The following is a 21,258-nucleotide window of genomic DNA, read 5'->3' on the forward strand; positions in this document are numbered from 1 at the left end:
TATAGGCAAACACTATGGGAGACCAACTTCCTAATAATGGGGACATTGTTTTCAGGAGCCCCACCTCTACATCTGTTCCAAGGGTTATTGTGATGCATGTAACTTTTGTGCAGGTCAGGCCTTGCATTCAATACATAGGCAAACACTATGGGAGACACACTTTCTTCTAAAGGGAACATTTATGTCATGAGGTCCTCAAGTACCTCTGTTGAAAGGCTTATTGTGGTGCGTGTTACTTTGGGACAGGCCAGACCTTGCATTCAGTGCATAAGGCCTCTTTCACACATCAGTTTTTCGCCGTCAGGCGCGATCCGGCTTTTTTTTTTTAAAACCGGATCCGGCAAAATGCAATGCCGGATCCAGTTTTTCCCCATTGACTTGCATTAGCGCCGGATCGCGCCGGATGGCATTGCGTTTCATGCGTTTTTTGCCGGATCCGGCTACTTGTCTCATTCCGGCGTCTGGAAAAAACGGCTACTGTAACGTTTTTTGTCTCCGGCGAAAAAGCCGGAAGCGCCGGATCCGACGCTTCCGGCTTTTTGCCACAATGAAAGTCTATGGGCGCCGGAATGCGCCGGATCCAGAAAAAGACGGATCCAGCCACCGGATCCGTTTTTTTAAGTCTGCGCATGCTCAGATCCAATTGGCCAGCCCCCAGGAAACAGACATAACCTGCTAGACGGATCCGGCAGAAAAACGGATCCGTTTCTACAGTTCTCCAAAATTTACGCCGGATCCGTTTTTTCTAAAAATAGCCGGATCCTGCCTGACGGCAAAAAACTGATGTGTGAAAGTAGCCTAAGCGAACACTATGGGAGTACAAAATGAATAATGTGAACTTGGTTTTCCTGTGGCCATCCAGTACGTGGTTTCAAAGGATATTGTGGGGTGCGTGTGACTTTGGGGTGGACCAAACCTTGCATTCAATACATAAGCAAACACTATGGGAGTACAAAATGAATAATGTGAACTTGGTTTTCCTGTGGCCATCCAGTACATGGTTTCAAAAGATATTTTAGGGTGCGCATGACTTTGGGGCAGAACAGACCTTGCATTCAATGCATAAGCAAACAGTATGGCAGAACCAAAAGAATACTGTGAATTTGTTTTTCCTGTGGACATCCAGTATGTGGTTTCAAAGGCTTATTGGGGTGCATGTTACTTTGTGGCAGGGCGGGCCTTGCATGCAATGCATACATAGACTAACAGTATGGCAGTAGCAAATGAAAAATAGTGGAAACTTTTGTTTCATGTTTCCATCCAGGACGTCTGTTCCAAGGGTTATTGGGGTGCGTGTAACTTTGGGGCAAGGCAGCCCTTGCATTCAATGCATAGGCAAAAACTATGGGAGACCCATTTTCTTATAATGGGAACATTTTTTCAGGAGGCCCTCCTGTACGTCTCGTGAAAGTGGTATTGGGGTGCGTCCTAATTTTTGGCAGCCCAGACACTCAATGCATAGGCAATTTCAGTATAGGAGACCCACTGTTTAATAATGGCCCTTTAACAATAGTAATGCTGACTGATGCCCCTATAAAAATAGGCTTTGTGACTTTAAGAGTCCCTCCTTCATAAATGAATCAAGATGTGTCTGATGATGTGTCACACACCACATGACCAGCTAAGGTTGTTAAATGCTACAATGACATTTCTCAGTAAATGCATTAGTATTGGTTGAAAGCAAGGGTAATGTTGAAAAACGCATCAAAAACGCTACATGTAAACACAGCAAAAGTGGTGGAGGAGCATTTCTTGGGGGGGTATTTCTTTTGCCTTACATACAAATTATTACCCTGGAAAGGATGTCCCTCAACATATTTCCCTGTAAAATCCGCTCTTGTTTCATTTTTGTATGTTTTAGTGCGCACCTATAAAAGTGGTGTCACACTCTGACAACATTGGTCACAGCAGTGACCTAGGAGTCAGAAATGCTTCTATGGGTGGTCCCCATGATGTTCACATGTCGTTTGTGCACTGTCCCCATACATTTCATAAGTTTTGATACCCTAGAAACACCTCCGTGGGGGGGGGAGTCGCAGCAAAAAAGCTCGGATTTCCCATAGACTAACATTTGGCTTGTTGCTCAGGTTGAGTACCCGAGTAATACAATTCGCTCGACCCGAACAACGAGCACCTGAGCATTTTAATGCTCGCTCTTCACTAGCAATTAACAGTGAAAAGAAAGCATTTAAACTACTAAAGCAGGATGGCACCGTTGAAGCTCTAAAGAAATATACGAAGAGAAATAATTTATCTAAAAACTAATTAAAGCTGTCAAAAAGGAAACAGAGAATCACATTGCTAAGGAGAGATAAACTAATCCCAAAGTGTTCTTCAACTATATCAATAGTAAAAGAATCAAAAGTGAAAGTGTAGGCCCCTTAAAAAATTGTGAGGAAATGGTTGTAGATGAGGAGGAAAAAGCTAATATATTAATCACCTTCGTCTCCACGGTAAATCTTCTTGGAAAATGAAATGCTAGGTGAAATGCCGAGAGACAAAGAAAACCCTATATTAAGGGTCACGAATCTAACCCAAGAAGAGGTGCGAACCCAGCTAAATAAGATTAAAATAGATAAATCTCCAGGTCTGAATGGCATACACCCACGAGTACTAAGAGAACTAAGTAATGTAATAGACAAACTATTATTTCTTATATTTAGGGACTCTTTAGCGACAGGGTCTGTTCCACAGGACTGGCGCATAGCAAATGTGGTACCAATATTCAAAAATGGCTCTAAAAGTTGAACCTGGAAATTATAGAAAAGTCATTCTAACCTCTATAGTTGGTAATATATTTGAAGGGTTTCTGAGGGATGTTATTCTGGATTATCTCAATGAGAACAACTGTTTAACTCCATATCAGCATGAGTTTATGAGGAATCGCTCCTGTCACACCAATTTAATCAATTTTTATGAATAGTTAACCTATAGACTGGACCAAGGTGAGTCATTGGATATGGTATATCATGATTTTTCCAAAGCGTTAGATACCGTGCCACACAAGAGGTTGGTACACAAAATGAGAAAGCTGGGTCTGGGGGAAAATGTGTGTAAATGAGTAAGTAACTGGCTTAGTGATAGAAAGCAGTGGATTGTTATAAATGGTTTATACTCTAACTGGGTCACTGTGACCAGTGGGCAACCGCAGGAATCGGTGTTGGAACCTATTCTCTGCAACATATTTATTAACGGTCTTGAAGAAGTTTTAGGCTGGTTTCAAACTTGCGTAGGGCATAGCTGCGGAGGGCTGCGTAGTTCCTCCACTAAGCCCCGCCCACTGCCACACATCTTCCATTCAGCATCACCTACGTTGGCATGCGTCCTACGTACCCTATCTTTAACATTGGGACACAGGCCATGCGAATGTATGCGGATTCCTCCGCATGAGTCGTTTTAACACTCCGCTGAACTCAACAAAATGCAACATGTTGCGTTCAACGCAGTTCGGCGCAGCATCAAAGTGACACACTCGGAGGCATCCACATATATCTGCATGGCCTGCGTACCCAATGTTACAGATAGGGTAAGCAGGACGCATGCCGATGTAGGTGGAACTGAATAGAAGAGGTGCGGGGCTTAACAGAGGAACTATGAAGCCCTCCACAGTTATGCCCTACGCAATTGTGAAACCAGCCTTACACAGTAAAATATCGATATTTGCAGATGATACAAACTATGTACAGCAGTCAATACAAGAGAAGATCGTTTTCTGCTACAGATGGATGTTGGAAACTTGGGCCAAAAGGTGTCCAATGAGGTTTAACAATGATAAATGTACGGTTATACACATGGGAAGAAGGAATCAACATCACCATTACACACTCAATGGGAAACCACTGGGTACATCTGACAAAGAGAAGGACTTAGGGATCCTAGTTAATGATAAACTTACATAGAGCAGCCATTGTCAGGCAGCAGCTGCCAAGGCAAACAGGATCATGGGGTGCATTAAAAGAAGTCTGGATACACATGATGAGAGCATCATACTGCCTCTGTACAAATACCTGTTAGACCGCACATGCAGTACTGTGTATTGTTTTGGGCACCTGTGCTCAAGAAGGATATAAAAGAACTAGAGCAATTACAAAGGAGGGCAAAAAAATTAATAAAGGGGATGGGGGAACTACAATACTCAGAGAGATTAACAAAATTAGAATTATTTAGTCTAGAAAAAAGATGACTGAGGGGCGATCTAATAGCCAAGTATATAAGAGGACAATACAAACATCTCTCCAAGGATCTGTTTATACCAAGGAAGTTGACGGTTACAAGGGGGCATTCTCTGCGTTGGGAGGAGAGAAGGTTTTTCCGCCAACATAGAAGAGGATTCTTGACTGTTAGGGCAGTGAGAATCTGGAATGCCTGAGGAGGGGGTGATAGTGAACTCAGTCGAGGGGTTCAAGAGAGGCCTGGATGTCTTCCTGGAGCGTAACAATATTGCATCTTACAATTATTAGGTTCTTTAGAAGGACGTAGATCAGGGGATTTATTCTGACGAAATATAGGCTGAAGTGGATGGACAAATGTCTTTTCAGCCTTGCTAACTATGTTATTATGTTTCTATGATCTTTTTCTGGTCAAATTCGCTCACCACTAGAGATGAGCGACTTTTCCTTTTTTCGGATCGAGTCGGGTTTCATGAAAAAAGTCGGGTCGAACGAAATCGGCTGACTTTGAATGGAAAAGTCGGGGTCCGACTGAAACACGAAACCCAATGCAAGTCATTGGGGAAGCAAAGTCAGCAGGGAGTGGAGGACAGTAAACACACCTACAGTGCCCATTTCAATGCCAACGACATCAATTCTTATTACTTAAGCTTGGCAACCTTAGTTTACTTTATAATAATAGTTACGCATTGAAAACTGGGGGTTATTTGGCTAAAGTTGTGGGGGGTAGGGCTGGCGCCAGGTTTTCGTGTGCCCTGGGCCAAAAAGTGTCAGTGCGCCCTTTTAACACATACCACAATTCATAATGCTCCAATACGGCACATAAATATAGGTATAGTACAATGAAAAATACTTCACTGCTTACATGACATGACTGATATCTATTTTAAATTCTACAATAGCTCAAAAAACGGACAGTATATTACTCCATACAGTATTATGCCCACCACCTAATGCGCCATACAGAATAATCAGCCCCATATATTTCTCCATACAGAATAATTGGTCCCATATAATGTTCCATACAGTATATGATTAGCTCCACATAATGCTACAATATATGTTGTTCCCCATGGATGATGCTCCACTGTCTTATGGGCCCAAATAATGCTCCATATATAATGGGCCCCATTTCTAATGCTCCAGTGTATAATGTGCCCCGTAAATGCTGCTCCAGTGTCTGAAATCCCCCATTTGGAATGCTCCAGTATATGATGGGCCAAATGGATGATGCTCCAATGTATGATGGGCCCCATATATAGCATTCTCCAGTGTATATTGCTCCCCAAAAAATGCTCCCAACATTTAAAAAATTAAATACCTGTCCTCGCTGGGCACTGCTCTACTCTGGACTCCTCATCATTTCCCTTTTAAAGCTCTCTGCACTTGTACTGTTTCGGTAGAGGGCATACAGACGTGATGTAACCTGAATGTCACTGTCAGTAAAGGCGAAAGACATCACGGGGGTGGAGCAGGGAGAGGTAAGTATTGCAAGTGCTGTGGCCATGAACAAGCATGCGGGGCCCACTCGTGGGCGACGGCACTGGCACAGGGCCCCTCATAGTACAACGGTATGTCTGACGGCGAGTGGCCCTCCCACCGGCAGAGACACTTTTGCGTACTACGATGGGCCCTGTGCCACTGCCGTTGCCCACCAGTAGGACCCCCCACCTGCTCAGGGAACCGGCACTTTCATCTGCACCTTCCTCTGTGTCACCGTGTAAGGTGGTATAGTATGCGGGAAGGGGCACCTGAGTTTCATCAGTGTCACATTCTGGCTCTGTAGAGTGCGAGGGGAATGTAGTGCTGTGGGTCAATGTACCAGCAGAATCATCTAGCAGTGGCTGTGCATCAGTGCATTCCATCTCCAATTCATGTTGGACTGGGGAATTCTGATTTTCACTTGATAACACAGGCATAGCCTGTTAAAAGAGCTCCATGGAGTAATCTGAAGTGTGGGCTGCTGCATCCTTCACTTTTAGTGGGGGTGAAGGAGACAAGGAAAGGGGTTCCTGACCAGAAGCCTGCATTGATAACTCAGTGCTTGCATTTTTTTAAACTTCAGAAGAAGAGATGATGGAGCTGGAGGCTTTTTCGGCAATGTAAGGCAAAACCAGTTCCTGATGCTCCGGCTTTAAAAGCAGTTTACCTACTCCCAGAAAAGGGAGCCTTAAAGGCCTTCTTGTGCCAGCTGATGATGCAGGCTCAACACCTCCTGCCTTAGCTGCTATTGTGCTTTTGCCAGAACCAGCCGATGCACCACCACCACCACCACCATCAGTACCAGCTGGCCCCCCCACACCCACGTCCGAGGCCTCTTCCACCATACGTAATAATTTTTGTGAAAATGGACTAAAAATACCAGCAGATATATGGTACTGTTTCAGAAGTGGACAGCTCTATACAGTCTAGGGATAATTGTAAATCTCCATATATATTTCATGAGTCAAACACAGATGGTCACAGGCTCAGTATGGATTAGACAATAATATAAAAATTTGCAAAAGAGTACAGTATCACTAGATACAAGGTATATATGATATAATTTAAACATACTGAATCTCCGTATACATTTCAGGAGGCAAACACAGATGCTCTCAGGCCCACTATGCATCCAACAACAATATAGAAAGTTGAGAAAGGGTACTATGGCACCCCTGAGGGTACGGTCACTACAGAGGTACTGCACCTTATCCAAAGGTGTGGTATACCATCCTCAGGTAAGGAGGGATCACCACTCAGGACTCCTAACCCTTCACTTAACACACACACGTTAGTCAGTGCTTTCTGGGTGTACCCGGCGGGAGGATGGCCTCATCCCAGACTGACTAGGAAAGTGTGTTGGGGTTAGTGTGGAAGGTAGGTACGGTGGGAGGAGCTTAGATAGTGGAGTGATTGTGGGCATCCAATCAGAGAGAGCAAGCTGACAGTTGATGAGTGGAGCTAGTCTGAGGTAAATGGATCTTTCTAGAGAGCTGTCAGTCGGTGACAGGAGACAGTAAGAGCAGGATTGCTGTGAGAGGGCTGAGGGTCAGAGAAGAGAGAAAAATCTTGTCCAAGCTCCTAGAATGGAAGGAAGGGGTCCTTGGGGCACAGGAAGTGCAATAAGCCACCTGTGAAGACCGTTTCTGGAAAAGGAAGGACCAGGCCTCGTTGAGGAAGGTGGCTCGTGAAGGTAGTGGAAAAATCCAGGGCTCAGCTAGAAAGACGGAGGCTGAGGTAACTTTAAGTGCCTCAGTCGCAGCCGCATTCAATACTCAAAAAGGCAGCAGTTGGAATAAAGGACCCCAGAGCCTGACCCACGCCGCCTGGTGTGATCCGTGGCTGCCGGCTTGGGACACTGTTTGTGAAGGCCCACAGCAGGAAGCAAGGGAGAGATCAGCGCAGAGACACGGCCTAGAAATGATACACAAGGAGGAGTCTTGAACAGGTATTCCTGATCTACCTTTGAGTTTGCCGGACCCCTCCCTTGGATGACACAGTATCAATCGGGCCATCTTGTGCACCAAACTTTTAAGAAAAAACTCAGAAACTGCACCCAACTGCGTCCTTGGTGGCTTTTACAACTCGCCTGCTACACACGCTACACACATCATCACCGTCAACGGCTCACAAGCACCATCTCAACTGCCCTGGGATACAGCTCTGCCCGTGGAGAGCTTCATCATCTTGTCTGCTTTAACACTGGCACAGAGGATCTGCATTGCAGCATCGGCTACCTAGCCGAGTACCACGGGTGGCGTCACAATCCCCCTTTTCCAAATTAATTATCATACCATCTTCCCCCTCATCTGAACTGTCATCTTCTTTTTTGCACACCCAGGGCCACGGACTGGGTCACAATCACCACGTGACATACTTCCCCCATACCATCTTCCCCCTCATCTGAACTGTCATCTTCTTTATTGGACACCCAGGGCCACGGACTGGGTCACAATCACCACGTTTCCCCTTAAAACAGCCTGAAAGGCCTGGTACTGAATAACCCCCAGCCCTGCGTGGCATTTCATTTTAACACCAGATAACAGGGATATATATTGTATAGTTTCAACATTATAAATCTACGTATATATTTGAGGAGGCAGACACAGACGCTGTCATGGCCAGTATGGATTCGACAACAAACTAAAAAGTAGGAAAAGGGTACAGTATCACCAGATCTAAGGTATATATAGTATAGTTTCAACATTCAAAATCTCCGTATTTATTTCAGGAGGTAGACACAGACGCTCTGAGGCCCAGTATGGATTACGCAACAATATGAAAAGCAGTAAAAGGGGAATGGATCCCAAGCGTACTGCTGTATACAGTGTTGGGGTCATTTGGCGATCTACATATATATTTCAAGAGTAGCACACAGCCTCTCACAGGCTCAGTATGGATCACAACATAATATAAAAAGAAGATCCACTAGAAATAATCACACGTGTGCCAATGTTCCAGGTGTCAATGATGCAATTTGAGTGGTGGGTGGAGGATGAATTTCGGGTACTGGATCAACAGATACAAGGTATATATAGTCTACTTAAAATACAAAAAAATTTCCGTATGTATTTCAGGAGGCAGACACATATGCTCACACGCTCAGTATAGATTTGACAATAATGTAACAAGTTGAAAAAGGGTACAGTATGACCAGATACAAGGTATATATAGTATAGTTTAAACATTCTAAATCTCCGTAAACATTTCATGAGGCAGACACAGACTCTCTCAGTCCCAGTATGCCTTAGCCAAGAATATAAAAAGTATAAAAAGGTTACTGTATCACCAGATACAAGGTACATATAGTATTGTTTAAACATTATAAATCTCCTTATTGTTTTCAGGAGGCAGACACAGATGCTCTCAGGGTCAGTGTGGATTACACAATATAAAAAGCAGTAAAAGGGTAATGGATCAGAAGCGTACAGCTGCATACAGTGTTGGGGTAATTGTAAATCTCTGTAGATATTTCAGAAACAGACTCTCACTGGCCCAGTATGGATTAGACCACTATATAAAAAGCAGTAAATGGGTAAGGTATCACAAGCGTACAGCTGTATACAGTGTTGGGTTAATTTTAAATGTACAAATATATTTCTGGAGTTACAGACAGACATTCACAGGCTCAGTATGGATTACACAAGAATATAAAAACTTGAAAAAGGGTAATGTTTTAAAATCGGTCAGCTGCATAGAGTGTTGGTGTCATTTTAAATATCCTTATATTTTACCAGAGTAAGACACAAACTCTCATAGGCTCAGTATGGATTACACCTGAATATAAAAATGAGAAAAAGGGAAATGTATTTGAAATGTACACCAGTGTACAGTGTTGGAGTACTTTGAAATCTTCATTTATATTTCAGTGTCAGTCTGCCAGTCCAGACTCTCCGCTAGAGGAAGGTAGATGGATAAAAGTACAGACGTAAAGTCGAGTGATTTTAGACGTTTTTGAATTTGTAATCACGGTAAAACCCCTCGGGAGAATTCGCAGAGGCGATGCTGACCTTCAATAACTTTAACTGTGGATACAGCTAAAACGCAAATTAGTGAAGAAAGGGTTGATGTATCGCAGTTGCGTCGATCCCATCACCGTAACTCGTCTCCATCAAATTGTGATCACAGGGAGAGCTGTAGACATGGTCCTCACTGCCTATCATGATCTGTCTGGTCACTTTGGAGTGCAAAACACACAGGCAACAGGCCGTAAGGGATTCTATTGGATTGCCATGACAGGACACATTGAAAAATGGTGGCTGGAATGTCACACGTCTGTGACTATGAAAAATGTGAAAGGTGATAATAAAGCACCATTGCATCGGATTGGGAGTTGACGTCCATTACAAATGGTAGCCATTGGTAATCTGAAGGTAGAGGCCAGCAGGACAGGACATAGCTACATCTTAACCATCATCGATCAGTACACCAAATTTGTAGTGGCCGTCCCTGTGACGGATTTAACTGGCCAGACTACACAGCGGTGGAGAAGGGAGAGGTAAGTATTGCAAGTGATGTGTCCCTGAGCAAGCAGGGGGGACACACTCGTGGGCGCAAATACTGGCACAGGGCCCCTCATAGTACGCCAGTGTGTCTGACGGCGAGTGGGCCCCCCCACCGTCAGAGACATTTTATTGTACTATGAGAGGCCCTGTGCCAGTGCCGTCGCCCAAGGGTTGGGCCACACACCTGTTCAGGGCAACAGCACTTGGCCGGATGCGGCAGGTGTTGTCCCCGGGCCTGGGGTAGGGGGGGCAGCCCATTTCGGGTGGTTTAAAAAATGGCATATGTTGATGTGTAGGCTGGACTTTCAGCTGCTGCAAATGGAGTAATTGGCGAAGTCAGACGAAGAGGAGGACAAAAGCGAGCCTTTTTTCTGACAACCTATGTGTTATCAGGGGAGGGTGGGACAACATTTTTTGAAACCCATGCATGGTTCATTTTAATGAAGGTTAGATCATCAACATTTTGGGTCATCAGACAGGTCCTTTTTTCTGTCAGGATTGATCCAGCAGCACTGAAGACTCTTTGAGATAGCACACTACCAGCAGGGCAAGCGAGCTCCTGTAAGGCATATTGTGCCAATTCAGGCCATGTATCCAGTTTTGAGGCCCAATAATCAAAGGGGAATGACCTGTGAGGGAGAACCTCGATATGCCTCCCATAGTAGTTTGTAACCATAATTGACAACTGCTGTCTCCTGTCACTTGCAATCGATTCTGTATTAGCTGTCGTGTGCGCGGGACTTGAGAAATCAGACCACAACATGGTCAGGAAACCCCTGTCTCCAATGCCAGTTCGGCTGTGTGCACCATGAACACCTCTTCCATTTTGCCCACTACGGCTCATGGGAGAACCAGCTCCGCTGCTGTGTGCTGGGAATGCCTCAAGCAAACAGTTTACCAGAGTTGCTCGTTTGTTAGCCAATATTAGCTCTAGGTTCTCCTGTGGCATGATGATGTGTAATTTGCCTTTGTAGCATGGATGCCAATCCGGGTCAAGAACTGGGTCATCCATCACCTCCTCTTCAAAGTCATCTGCACCTTCCTTTTTACCTTCCTCTGTGTCACCGTGTAAGGTGGTATAGTATGCGGGAAGGGGCACCTGAGTTTCATCAGGGTCTGATTTGGGCTCAGTAGACTGTGAGGGCAATGTAGTGCTGTTGGTGAATGTACCAGCAGATTCGCCTAGCAGTGGCTGTGCATCAGTTCACTCCATGTCAGATTCATCTTGGACTGGGGAATTCAGGATTTGACTTGATAACCCAGGAATGGTATGTGAAAAGAGCTCCATGGAGTAATCTGAAGTGTGTGCTGCAGCATCCTTCAATTTTGGTGTGGATGAAGGACACAACAAAAGGTGTTGTTCCTGACCAGAGGCCTGCACTGACTGCTTGCAGTTTTTGTAACTTCAGAAGAGGAGGCAATAGAGCTGGAGACTGTTTTGGCAATGTAAGCCAAAACCTGGTCCTGATGCTCCGGCTTTAAAAGCGATTTACCTACTCCCAGAAAAGGGAACATTAAAGAACTTCTTGTGCCAGACGATGACGCAGGCTCAACACCTCCTACCTTAGCTGCTATTGTGCTTTTGCCAGAACCAGCCGATGCACCACCACCACCACCACCATCAGTACCAGCTGTGCCCCCCCGCCCATGTCCGCGGCCTCTTCCCCCAGACTTCCTCATGTTTGGGAAAATGTACCAAAAATACCAGCAGAGAAATGGTACTGTATGAGTAGCGTACAGCTATGTAAGGTGTATGTAAGAAGTGAAATCTCCGTAAATATTTTGTGAGTCACAGACGCTCACTGTCAATCTCCGTATATGTATTTACGGAATGTCACACACACACGCTGACTCTGTGTAGATATGACAGCAATAAGAACACCAGATATCCGATACTGTTTGACAATCAGACTGCTCAATATGGTGTATAAAGAAATGGAAATGCCCGTATATGTATTTATGGAGTGTCACACACACACGCTGACTCTGTATAGATGTGACAGTAATTAAAACACCAGATATCCAATACTGTTTGACAATCGGACTGCTCAATCCGGTGTATAAAGAAATGGAAATGTCTGTATATGTATTTATGGAGTGTCACACACACACTCTGACTCTGTGGAGATGTGACAGACAGTAATAAGAACACCAGATATCTGATACTGTTTGACAATCGGACTGCTCAATACGGTGTATAAAGAAATGGAAATGTCCGTATATGTATTTATGGAGTGTCACACACACATGTTGACTCTGTGTAGATGTGACAGTAATAAGAATACCAGATATCCTATACTGTTTGACAATCGGACTGCTCAATACGGTGTATAAAGAAATGGAAATGTCCATATATGTATTTATGGAGTGTCACACACACACGCTGACTCTGTGTAGATGTGACAGTAATAAGAACACCAGATATCCGATACTGTTTGATAATCGGACACCTCTATATGGTGTATATATAGAAAAATGTTAATCTCCGTGTATTTTACGGAGTCACACACATATAGCATGTATTTTTCCGTGATACCAGCTGGTACACGATAGTGTGTGAGGAGCGTACACCTCTATACGGTGTGTGAAAAAATGTACGCTCAGTATCTACTGTGCAGAAAAAAAGGAATAAAAGGATTTTTGCTTTTAAAAAAGCAATCTGCACAGTAGTGTGCTAACAGCAATGGAGCTATCAGGGAGCCTATAAGGCAGCCTAATCACCAACAGAGCTGCTACACAAAAAAGTGTGAAAAAATGAAGGATTGGTAACTGTGCAGAAAAAAGGAATAAAAATATTTTTGCTTTTAAAAAAGCACTCTGCACAGCAGTGTGCAAACAGCAGTGCAGCTATCAAGGAGCCTTATAAGGCAGCCTAATAACCAACAGAGCTGCTGCACACAAATATATCCTCCCCTGTCACTGCACACTATATAGTTGTGTTTTACAGTGACATTCGCTATCAGCAAAAGCAATTTTTTAGAATTGTTCCCTGCCTAAACACTCTCCCTATTGAGAACGATCTGCAACAACCTCTCCCTATGCTAAGATCGGCAGAAGTAAGATGGAGGTTGGCGGTCACAGCCTTTTATAGGCACTGAGACGCCACACAAAGCCAGCCAATCACTTGCATGCCCTTCTCTAACATGGTGGGGGCCGCTGTCGACATTATCGCGTTGCTCACAGTGTGCTTCCTTCATAATTGGCTGAAAATAGGCACTGAAAGGATTGTGGGAAACGCGACTTTGGCGCTCAAGACAGCGACCTCATGGCCGACCTCACGCTATGGTCGGGTTTCGATCGGCGTAACCCGACTTTAGCAAAAGTCGGCGGATTCTGAATTTGTCCCACCCATTTCGCTCAACTCTACTCATCACTAAAAAAGACCTATGGCTGGTCGAAATGTCGCAACTATGGCAGAATAAATGAAACCTTGAATTTTTTTTCATCTGAATTAGATGCTGTCTATTTCTTCTACTGAATTTTTTCCAAGTGGACTCCTTGGAACTTTTTTGATGGTGCATCCTTTTTGTGCCTATGTGCCCTTTGTAATTGTTAAACTTTGCAGTGCTGTGACACCTTTTTTAATTTGGGAGTGTGTCAGATCAGACTTATCACAAACTGTTTTGTGGTCAGTGATAGTTTAGCTGTATTATACTTCAAACCCTTCTATCAACTCTCCTACTTTCTGCTTTACTGCCCATTCCCCCACACAGCCTATGCAAAGCTGTATTAGTAAACACATTTATGTCTGTTGTGTTCAAAAGTTTCTTTGAGCACAACATAAGTATGTCCATCTCCGGACAGACAGTGTTGGGAAAGTGCTCTAAGAGGAGAGCTGATAGAACAGCTTATAATGTGACACTGCTAAACTCAGCTGTCCTACCCCATACCACACAAGGACCTTAACTGGAAGATGGGAGTCATCTGTACTCTATACTCTCAGCATTTTCTAATCATGCAGGAGGTTGGACTGGGAGATCAGAGTTGCATCATTACCTCTCTCACACTGAGAGACTTGAATTATTGTGAGGGTATGTTCATTTTCTGCCTTATTATGATTGGGCAACTCATTCAAGGAGAAGTACACTCCCTATTGAAAAATATCTTATAGCACCCCTTGAATACAGGGGTAAACCTAGCCTCTCTGCTGCCTAAGGCGAACTACAAAATGGCGCCCCCCATAGTAAAATCAGTACAAATAAATCTGGTTTACTCTTCACTAGCCTAACCTGATGCACATGTAAGATACATATACTTTTAAATAGGAACATACACTGCTCAAAAAAATAAAGGGAACACTTAAACAACAGAATATAACTCCAAGTAAATAAAACTTTTGTGAAATCAAACTGTCCACTTAGGAAGCAACACTGATTAACAATCAATTTCACATGCTGTTGTGCAAATGGAATAGACAACAGATGGAAATTATTGGCAATTATCAAGACACCCTCAATAAAGGAGTGGTTCTGCAGGTGGGGACCACAGACCACATTTCAGTACCAATGCTTTCTGGCTGATGTTTTGGTCACTTTGAATGTTGGTTGTGCTTTTACACTCATGGTAGCATGAGACGGACTCTACAACCCACACAAGTGGCTCAGGTAGTGCAGCTCATCCAGGATGGCACATCAATGCAAGCTGTGGCAAGAAGGTTTGCTGTGTCTGTCAGCGCAGTGTCCAGAGGCTGGAGGCACTACCAGGAGACAGGCCAGTACACCAGGAGATGTGGAGGGGGCCTTGGGAGGGCAACCACCCAGCAGCAGAACCACTACCTCCGCCTTTGTGCAAGGAAGAACAGGAGGAGCACTGCCAGAGCCCTGCAAAATGACCTCCAGCAGGCCACAAATGTGCATGTGTCTGCACAAACCATTAGAAACCGACTCCATGAGGATGATCTGAGTGCCCGACATCCACTGATGGGGGTTGTGCTCATAGCCCAACACCGTGCAGGACGCTTGGCATTTGCCACAGAACACCAGGATTGGAAAATTCACCACGGTTGCCCTGTGCTCTTCACAGATGAAAGCAGGTTCACAATGAGCACATGTGACAGACGTGACAGAGTCTGGAGATGCCATGGAAAGTGATCTGCTGCCTGCAACATCCTTCAGCATGACCGTTTTGACAGTGGGATAGTAATGGTGTGGGGTGGCATTTCATTGGAGGGCTGCACAGCCCTCCATATGCTTGCCAGAGGTAGGCTGACTGCCATTAGGTACCGAGATGAGATCCTCAGACCCCTTGTGAGACCATAAGCTAGTGCGGTTGGCCCTGGGTTCCTCCTAATGCAGGAAAATGGCAGACCTCATGTGGCTGGAGTGTGTCAGCAGTTCCAGCAAGATGAAGGCATTGAAGCTATGGACTGGCCCGCTGGTTCCCCAGACCTGAATCCGATTGAGCAAATCTGGGACATCTTGTCTCGCTCCATCCAACAACGTCACGTTGCACCACAGACTGTCCAGGAGTTGGCGGATGCTTTAGTCCAGGTCTGGGAGGAGATCCCTCAGGAGACCATCCTCCGCCTCATCAGGAGCATGCCCAGGCGTTGTAGGTAGGTCATACAGGCACGCGGAGGCCACACACACAATACTGAGCATCTTTTCCTTGTCATGGGGCATTTCCACTGAAGTTGGATCAGTCTGTAATTTGATTTTCCACTTTGATTTTGAGTATAATTCCAAATCCAGACCTCCATGATTCATTTTGTTTTACATTGATAATTGTTATGTTTTTTTGTTCTGAATACATTCCACTATGCAATGAATAAAAATTTTCAACTGGAATATTTCATTCAGAGATATCTAGGATGTGGTATTTTAGTGTTCTCTTTATTTTTTGAGCAGTGTATTTGAAACATTGATCTTTACATTTGCTCAAGTTCTGTATAAGTAGTAGAAAATAAAGGATTTTAAGAATTATTATTATTATTATTATTTATTTATATAGCGCCATTAATTCCATGGTGCTGTACAAGAGAAGGGGGGTTACATACAAGGTTATAGATATCGTTAACAGTAAAACAAATTTGCAATGACAGACTGGTACAGGAGGGAGGGGACCCTGTCCTTGCGGACTTACATTCTACGGGATAGTGGGGAAGAGACAGAAGGTCGGGGGTGCAGCAACTCACTGTATGGTTTCAGTTTCAGAAATCAACAGCTGGGCCTTTACAATGAAAATAGTTCAACAAACCCTCTTGCCAGGTAGAACTTCAAGGTCTTGGACAATAGAAAACTATACAAAAGACACAAATGAATACACCAATAAAGACCAGTGCTGTGCATACTGTACATCATCCCAAGTCTTAGAGACTCTTAGGCCTCTTTCACACATCAGGTTTTCGCCGTCAGGCGCGATCCGGCGCTTTTGACAGAAACCGGATCCGGCGAAATGCAATGCCGGATCCGGTTTCCCCCCCATTGACTTGCATTTGCGCCGGATCGCGCCGGATGGCCATGCGTTTCATCCGGTTTTCGCCGGATCCGGCAATGTGTCGCAATGTGTCGCGATCCGGCGTCTGGAAAAAACGTCTACTGTAACGTTTTTTGTCTCCGGCGAAAAAGCCGGACACGCCAGATCCGGCGCGTCCGGCTTTTTCACACAATGAAAGCCTATGAGCGCCGCAATGCGCCGGATCCGGTTTTTTTGGTCTGAGCATGCTCAGTAGCTCTGCCCACAGGAGATATATAAAAGCAAGACAATGGGACCCTCAGCCACACCCAACATGCCACCCAAGCCAAGAACCAGGAGCAGGAGAAGGCAGCAGACATCTGCAGCAGCAGCACCATCAGCACCACCCCAAATGGAGCAGCATGCTGAACGGGAGGGGAGTCCAGAAGCAGATGAGAGACGGTAATTATCAAATCCCCCATTCCTCCAAACTAGGGCCATGGAATATCAAGATATTCATTGGCCCTTTGTTTCTCTTTATTCAACAGCCGCCAAAGAGATGCAGCAGCAGCAGCAGCAGAAATGGCATCACTGGCAGCAGCAATACCCACAGCCATGGAGTCTGGCCATCAACAGGACAGCACATCTTCTTCTGGGAGCCCTCCCTCGCATCGTCAGCGTTTGACGGTAAGTTTTTATTTCCAAAATCCATCATCTCTGTAATATATGTCTATTCATTGCCTTTTATTTCAAAACAGGAATCACAAGATGAAGAGGAGCTCCCAGAAGAAGAAGGAAGGGGTGGACAGACACCTGGAGTGGGCTCACAATTGGTAAGTTTTTTGCATCAAACGCAGACACACAACATCACACTACGCACAACACATAGAAAACAATGTTCTGCAGACCACACACAGCAAACAAATGCCTACATCCAAAGACATAACATTTTTTGTTTTCTTCTCTAGTCTTCCCAATCTGGTGCTCGGCCAAGAGGTCCTCGCAGTGCCTCCCAGGGTCGTCGGCGACAGCAACGCGGCGGTCACCAGCGTGTAAGTATAAATATTTTTGCTTTGTTTTTTTGCACTTTTTATTTCATTTCTTTTGTGGAGGCTAATTATGTTATTTTTGTCTTTTTCTTTAACAGCCTTCACAGCGTGCTCCCGACTCTGACGGTGAGGATGGAGGGATTGATGTGGACCGCCTCATCGATCTCGTCAGAGAAAGGGAGCCGCTCTGGAATATGGCTGACCGCCGCCACGCTGACCTGATCATTACCCGACGACTCTGGGAGGAAATCTGTTCTCTCCTTGTGGGCCGCTGGGAGGACCTCAAAGCTCGGGCCCAGATTAAAGAGCTTAAGTATATACAGTAACGGTTGCTTGATGTAAACCAGTGTTTCCCAAACTCCAGTCCTCGTGGTCCCCACGGATCATGTGTTCAGGATTTCTATTTACTATTGAAATCCTGAAAACATGACCCCTGGGGACCATGAGGACTGGAGTTTGTGAAACACTGATGTTGTATACTAACCACTCCTTTCTCGTTTCAGGGAACAGAATTGTGAATCGGTGGCGGTCTGTGAGGGATCGTTTCAAGAAGGAGTTCAATAAAGTACGCACAAGCCCTGTCGTTCCTCCGGGAAACAATGCTCACCAGAAGGTAAATATTACACACCACATGTGAAAAAAATGTTAGATGTAACTTTTTTTTTTCAGCCAGGGCCATACCATGTCAGCATTTTAATTGTTTTTTTTTCTCTTTATTACACAGCACGGTGAGCAGCACTCGGGAGCCTGCACGATTGGACCCTTCTGAGGCGATCCCTGAGGAGACCGGCACCGAGGGACACTTCGACCGCCCCGGTACATCTGCACCTTCCCAGCCTTCCCACACATTCGACCCATCTGTCCCATCCACCAGCACAGGAGCATCGTGGCCGCCTACATTACATGAAGCTGCTGGTGAGGAGATCGCTTTCCCTTTACCCCACCCTTCTGCCCCTGCCGCCTCTAGTACACCTGCGGGTACTGGGCGGCAGCGGCAGAGGGGTCAGGAAAAGAGTTATGCGCAAGAGTTATTGCATCTGAATGCATCTTTCCAGAACTGTCTCAAAGTCTTGTCAGAGCAAATCTCCGCAGGCTTTCAGCAGATCAACTCCAGCATTCTGGAGGTGAAGACACTTCTGCAAACCATGCATTCAGAAGCAAGATCTTCGCCAAACCACACCTTTTTCAGGTCTGTTGTGGAGCGCATGGCAACACTATCTCCTACCCAGCAGATGCATGTAATGCATTCGTGCCACGGTGCTCTACAGCAGGTTACCTCCCAACCTCCACCTCCCACCACTGTAGTTCCTCCACCTGCACCCCCTCCAGCCACTTTCCATCCTCCCCCTCCTATTACATCTGCACCCCCTCCAGCCACTTTCCATCCTCCCCCTCCTATTACATACCAGCAACCTCACCAGTACCAGACATCTCCCCACTTCCAGCAACCTGCCCCGTCCCAAACTCCTTCCCCGTACCAAACTCCTTCCCCGTACCAAACTCCTTCCCCATACAACTTTCCATCAACATCATCTGCTCCTACAGTCCATGCCCAACCCTCCACTCCACCGCCCACCACCTCTTCTGCCTCCCACATGTCCACCCATTCTGTAGCTTTTTCCACACCTTCACCTCTAACTGTTCCTTCCCCACCACGATCCCAGTCCTCTCTCCACACACCCAGTGTCGAAGTGTCCCGCAGCCCCTCCAGCAGTATTTCCACCCCACAGTACACAGATTTGTAATGTTTTTTTGTTGTAATAAAAATGCCCATTGGGTTTAAAACCTTTATTAAAAAAGTTTTTTGCACTTTAAAAACATAAAAAAAAAAAATATTTAAATAAAAGTTAAATTATCGTTTCACAATGGTTGTCTGTCATTTCTTTCTGCGGCGAACTATGTTTTAAAAAAAGGTTAAATACAGGGTATTTCAAAGGTAAAAAGGTATTCAAAACCAGGTATATAACTGTGGGTAAATTTTAGCTTTTTGCCACAGTTGTGTTCCTGGTTGTGTTTGAAGCAAAGTATTTCACCTAAAAAGTTGTGTTTATTGTTGGTGATTTCCTACCAATGTACACAACTTTTGTTAAAAGGTGAAATACTTTGCATAAAACACAACCAGGTACACACCTGTGGCCTAAAGCTAAAAATAGTAAGACCATGACAAGATAGCCAACTTTGGTTGGCAAAGGTATATACTGTTGGTCCAGAAGGTACACAAGTTTAGGGCACAAATCTTTCACACTCTGTCATCCCAGTGTACTCTGCCTTGAGGTGACATAAAGTATAGTGGAAAATTGTCCCTGAAACCGTCACAGAACTTCTAGTGGTAATATTTCCAATGACAACATCCATCTTCGCCAGTAACTTGCTCTTCTCTCCAACCTGCACTTTCTTCTCTACAACCTGTCAAAGAAGGGCTGTAGGAACATGCTATATCTAGTTTTCCAGTAGCCAATCCCGTTCGGAAAGCCACAAGGGTCAATTTTAAAAACCGGATCCGGCGTAATCCGTCGAAAAACGGATAGAAAAACGGATAGAAAAACGGATGAACCGGATGAGACGGATCCGGTTTTGTCTGTCAAGAACAAGACGGATCCGGCAGAAAACCGGATCCGGCACTTCAGGTTTTACAAAACATTTGCCGGATCCGGCATTCCAGCACGACGCCGAATCGCGCCTGACGCCGAAAACCTGATGTGTGAAAGTAGCCTTAAACAGCCTCCCCATTTTAGACAATTCACACTTGTGTTAGAAGGGTCCATTGACACTCAGTAAAATAAAGTGTCCGCCATTCTTAATGGGTAAAAGTCCTTTTAAATGGGCAGATTTAGCCACTGAATCACATCAGTGGATAAATCTGCCTGTGGTGCCCTTACCATTACCTGCCTCTGAGCCACAGATTTATCAGCTGGATAAATCTTTGGTAGGAGCCTGGAATCCTTCGTAGGGGCAAGCTAGAGATCCTCACTGTTGTGAAGGATTCCACGCTCCTCCGCCGTTTCTTACCTGGATTCCATTCTCAACCCACTATCCATTTTTTTAGAAAAACTACTAACACCACATATCCATACCACAAAGTCTTTCATTTTAGACACGGGGACTTCCTGAGTAAGATTCGTGCTATTAACTCTGTTCCACCCACCAGCATCCTCTGCACACTTGATGTGAACAGCCTATACGCATCAATTGCACACGATAAGGGCATCAAAGCAGTTGCATTGACTCTGAGTGAAGCCAACATTGATGCAGGCTCACCTGAACTGTGTCTGGACCTTTTAAATGTGGTCTTGCGGGAAAACTTTTTCCGCTTTGATGACGATTTCTTTGTCCACGTATGCAGGACCGCAATGGGCTCTAATGTAGCCCCCGCATATGCAAATCTATACATGGACAAGTTTGAATGGGACTACATTTACTCTGATCCATTATTTCAGCAACATGCCATAACTTGGTATCGTTACATAGACGATATCTTTTGCATCTGACTAGGAGACCTTAACAGTCTCTCCACATTCTTCAATATGATCAACAATGTCAGGCAGGAACTTAAATTCACACTCTCCCAAGGATCCCCAAGGTAGAATCACTAGCGACATTTACACTAAACCCATCGACTGCAATAACCTTCTCATATATGGCAGTTGTCACACCAAGTCC

This window comes from Dendrobates tinctorius, unplaced genomic scaffold, assembly GCF_039654945.1.
Source record: "Dendrobates tinctorius isolate UK_male_01 unplaced genomic scaffold, ASM3965494v1 ptg000156l, whole genome shotgun sequence".
NCBI lineage: Eukaryota > Metazoa > Chordata > Amphibia > Anura > Dendrobatidae > Dendrobates > Dendrobates tinctorius.